This window comes from Bubalus kerabau, chromosome 11 (genome assembly GCF_029407905.1).
Source record: "Bubalus kerabau isolate K-KA32 ecotype Philippines breed swamp buffalo chromosome 11, PCC_UOA_SB_1v2, whole genome shotgun sequence".
NCBI lineage: Eukaryota > Metazoa > Chordata > Mammalia > Artiodactyla > Bovidae > Bubalus > Bubalus kerabau.
Window position 1 is genome coordinate 42,828,011 of NC_073634.1, and position 5,338 is coordinate 42,833,348.

At 37.0% G+C, this 5,338-nt stretch overlaps 1 pseudogene; it reads right to left on the reverse strand.

Moving 5' to 3' along the window:
• Window positions 1-2,089: 2,089 nt before the first annotated feature.
• On the reverse strand, window positions 2,090-3,427 carry LOC129623102 (proteasome maturation protein-like; annotated as a pseudogene).
• Window positions 3,428-5,338: the final 1,911 nt, after the last annotated feature.

The window sequence follows — 5,338 nt, forward strand, 5'->3', positions numbered from 1 at the left end:
ATATGAGAAGTTTATTTTTAAGGGAGAATTTCAGATTAGAAAATAATATGACAGAATTATATCATTTTATATACTCTAATGAATTAATTAATCTAGATATTGATCAACAGTTGCTCTTAACATCAGAAACAAGAAAGACAGACTTTATGTGCCTCATTTTAGATAAACACAATACTATCTATGAAACAGTATTACAAAAAAGAGAAATCAATAAATCTGAATCACATCAAGCCTCCATTTCTAATCTATAGAAAAATACACAAGACTTTTGGTTTACAAACTTATGAATTTACTGGGTGAGATCTGCCCCCTATATATGGAGGGCAAGAAGAGATCCAAGAAAGAGGCTGACCATTCCTGATTGGTAGGTGGCAGGTTTAATAAGCAAGGGGACTTAATTGCCAGGCTTGACTTGGGCAGCTGCAAGACAAGCAGATCTTCACACCTGAACATCAGAATCTTAAGGGTTTATATAGAGGCTTTAACTGGGTTCAGTCATGTATACGTCTAGATGGTCTCAAAAGTAAATTACTCTCTCCAGTTTGCATCCTTGAAAACGGTTCCGGCTGTGGTATCAGTGGGTGGAACATATATTCATTCGAAGGACAGAGAAGAGGGAGAGGAGCCTCTGACTACCCAGACCCAGTTCACAGGTCAATTGCTGGTCATGACCTCTCAATAACTTCTTTAACAAAGAGCAAAGAGTATGTTAAAAGACACAGGAGAGAAGCAATCAGCAAAAGCTGAACTACAGGGAACTGCTGGACAAAGAACCTTATTTCTGATTCAACAACTATGTTGCAAGTGATTTTTAAAAAGGAGAAAGATGGAGAGAAACAGACACTGAGCTCTAAGTTATAAGGCACTAAGGCAGAAACAGAATGATAGGTTGAGAACACCAAGCTTGTTTTGCTGAGTACCAGAGAAACCACAGATAAAGAAATGACTCACTTACAGCCCCTCAGTAAGCATCATGCAGGTGCAGGCACAGTGAGGGACTAGAATGACATAGCGAGCTTTACACCTCAAAGATGAAAACCTACCACAAGCTTCATAATGAATCCTGCCCATTTTGTAAATGTAACACATGACAAGGTATGAAGAACAGTCACATTTGTATAGTGAACTCTTGAAACTAAAAATTTGCTTTCCACCATTCATTCCCGGGCCCCCTACCCCTCTTGCTCCCTGTTTCCCAGATAAAATACCCCACTCAACTGCCTATCCAGGAAACACATCTTAACTTTGCTTCCTGTCTTTTTATTTGGCCACACTGCAATGAAGCCTTTACATTCTGGAAGAGACTATTGCCTCAGCATTTGGTCTTTCCATTGTGCAGTGGGCAAAAAGCCACTTGTTCTGCTACAAAATCTTTTAAAGAGACATATTAACTAAATGCAATGTTTATAACTGACCTTGTTCCTGATTTTTTAAATATAAAAATAATTGTGACATTTGTGAGAAAGTTGGAAAAATTTAAACAATGGATCTTTTCTGGTATTAAGGATTTATTAAGCTTTTCAAATAATAATGACATCATGGGTATCTTTAAAAAGAAAGTTATTGACTTTCAGAGAAACACACTGAAATATGTACAGATGAAGTAATACCTTTTACGCTTGTGCAGGAATGATAAGGGGAAGTAAGTAGGGTACAGAACACGAGATGGGCCAGGTGTCGATAACTGTTGATGATAGATAATGCTAAAGGATTTTATTGTAGTCTCCTATTTCTATATATGGTTAAAGGTTTCTATAATAAATAATTTAAAATAAATGTTCAAAGTGACATGATATAAAATATATAAGTAAAGTTTTTGAGACAAGAAGATACAACTGTGTTCCTTTAATTGTTGGGTGTTGGGTCATTTGCTAAGTGTTTTGAAACATTTAAAATCAGACAAGAATGTAATATTTGAGGTTTTATGCCTTTAGTGAATGTTTTGTTGCCAGAGGTGTTTTCAGAGGAGTAGAATTTCTCTTGTATCAGTACTTCTAATGTTGTATAGGTTAAATTATAGTAAAAAGGCAACTATATTATTTATTCTTATTGATGCAGTGCTTCTACTTTAATTAATAACACAACTTTATTATAGTAGGCCAAATTTATATTCCACCATCAAGAGGGGTTCTTTCATTACATCATTTTATGATGGATCATTAAAAATACCTTAATAGCCTTTTCATTACCCCTTAACATAATCAGTGAAAGATTTGAAGCTGGAACAAAATGAAAGTTCAAGGCTGTATTGCCTTGAACTTCATTTGTAATTTTAGAACAGCAAATAGACCCTAAGTGTTTCTTAATGTGGATAAATTCATTTTATTTCCATTGAACATTTTATTCTGGTATACTAGTCAGCTGGGGATGCCATTAAAAAAGAAAAAAAAAACCACCAAATGAATGACCTAAATAATAGACGTTTATTTTCCCACATTCTGAAGGTTGGAAGTCTGAAATCATGATGCTGGCATGGTTAGTTTCTCCTAGGGCCTCTGTCCTTTGCTCACAGATACAGGCCTTCTCTTTGTGTCCCCACAAGGCCTTTGTGTATATCCCTGGGGTCTCTTCCTCCTGTTGTAATGACATCAGTCATTGGATTAGGGCATTTGTGGCCACATTTAATCTTAATGACCTTCTTAAAGGCCCTATCTCCAAATATAGTCATCCTGGGAATTAGAGCTTCAATATATGAATTTGGGGAATACTGTTGGATTCAGAGTACAGGGGGATTCTTTACCACTGAGCCACCAGGGAATCAGAAAATACCTCTGTCAATATAATATACACTAAAAGCATGAAGCTTCAAATATTACATTTTTGTATGATTTTAAATGATTCAAAACAATTAGCAAATGACCCAACAATTAAAGGAACACTGCTGCTGCTGCTGCTGCTAAGTCATTTCAGTAGTATCCGTCTCTGTGCGACCCCATAGACGGCAGCCCACCTGACTCCTCTGTCCCTGGGATTCTCCAGGTAAGAATACTGGAATGGGTTGCCATTTCCTTCTCCTAAAGGAACAAGCTGTGTCTTATCTCAAAAACTTTATATATCTTATATCATGTTGCTTTGCATATTTATTTTAAATTATTTATTGTAGAAAACTTTAACCATATATAGAAATAGAAGAATATAATAAAATCCTTCACCATTATCCATCATTGGCAGTTATTAACACCTGGTCCATCTTGTGTTATATACCCTACCTACTTCCCCTTATCATTTCTGAGCAGATATAAGATGCAAGATTAAAATGTAAGATTAGGTGTCCCTAATAATTCAAGAAGATGACTGGGAAAAAGTTAATTTTTCACATTAAAAAAAATTTCCAAAGAATATCATGACTTTCAAAAGGTCCACCTGCTGAAAGTTCAGTAATTGGACAACTGCCCATTGGCTGAGATCCACTTTCTCCAGCATCCATTTTCAGCCTGCCCTCTACACAGCTTCTTAGCCCCCTGGACCCTCACTTCCAATTTTGGGAACTAATTCCTCACATCCGGTGGCACACTTATTTTGTTTGTTTTTAATACACAGATTTGTGGTCAAAAAGTTTTAAAAGTTACAAATAGCAAACAAACATATGAAAAGATGTTTCACATTATATATCGTTAGAGAAATGCAAATGAAAACAGCAATGAAATACCACTACACACCTAGAAAAATTGGTGAAATCCAAAACTGACAACACCAGATGCTGGTGAAATATGGAGCATCAAGAGTTCTCAATCATTTCCGGTGGAAATGAAAAATGATAGGCATTTTGGAAGACAGTTTGGTGGCATTTAACAAAACTAAACATACTCTTACCATAGAATCCAGCAAATTCACTCCTTGGTATTTACCTGAAAGAGTTGAAAATGTATACCCACACAAAAATCTGCATATGGATATTTACTGCAGCTTTATTCACAAATGCCAAAATTTGGAAGTGACCATGATGCCCATCAGTAGGAGAATAGATAAACGGTGATGCATCCAGACAATGAAATATTATTTATCACTAAAAAGAAATAGCTATCAAGTTAAAAGATATGGAGGAAACTTAAATGCACAATACTAAGTGCAAGGAGATCCAACCAGTCCATTCTCAAGGAGATCAGCCCTGGGTGTTCTTTGGAAGGAATGATGCTAAAGCTGAAACTCCAGTACTTTGGCCACCTGATGCGAAGAGTTGACTCATTGCAAAAGACTCTGATGGTGGGAGGGATGGGGGCAGGAGGAGAAGGGGACGACAGAGGATGAGATGGCTGGATGGCATCACCGACTCGATGGGCATGAGTCTGAGTGAACTCCGGGAGTTGGTGATGGACAGGGAGGCCTGGCGTGCTGCGATTCATGGGGTCGCAAAAAATCGGACATGACTGAGCGACTGAACTGACTGAACTGAAGTGAAAGAAGCTAATCCAAAAATTTTACATACTGTATGATTCTAATTAGATGATATTCAGAAAAAAGACAAAATTATAGATATTTTCAGTGGTTGCCAGGGCTTAAGGGGAATGGATATGTGAGTAGGTAAAGCAGGGCTTTAGTGCAGTGCAGATGCCCTATATGATACCATAATGATGTATATATTTCATTATTTAGGTACATTTGTCAAAACTCATAGAATGGACAACACCAAGAATGAATTTTAATGTAAGCTTTAAACTTCAGGTACATGCATGCATGCTGTCACTTCAGTCCTGTCCAACTCTTTGGGACCCTACGGACTGTAGCCCACCAGGTTTCTCTGTCCATAGGATTCTCCAGGCAAGAATACTGGAGTGAGTTGCCATGCCTTCCTCCAGGGGATCTTCCTGACCCTGGGATCGAACCCTGGTCTCTTATGTTTCCTGCATTGGCAGGTGAGTTTTTAATCTGCCACCTGGGAACTTCAGGTAATTATGATATATCACTGTGGGTACATCAGTTATAACAGATATACCATGGTGGTGAGGGGTGTTGATAATGGGGAAGCTATGCATGCATGGGGACAAGGAATATGGGATATTGCCATACATTCTGTTCTAAAACAATACGCTCTATTTTTAAAGCATAATAGAATTTTGAAAATTTTCTAAGTTTGAATCCCACCCTTTTTACTTAACATGTGATTTTGAATGAATTAATATCTATGAAGTTCAGCATGTATATCTGTCTATAAAATGGAATATCAAAAGTATATGCCTTCCAAAATGATTAAGGATAATTTAAAATAAAAATATAAGAATTTTACAAAATTCTTTCAGATACATATTTGTACTAAATTGATGGGAGGCTTTCAGCTGGGACGTAAGAGAGAAACTAAAGGTATAGCTAGGAGGCCATTTATTCCTTTACGGTACTTCTA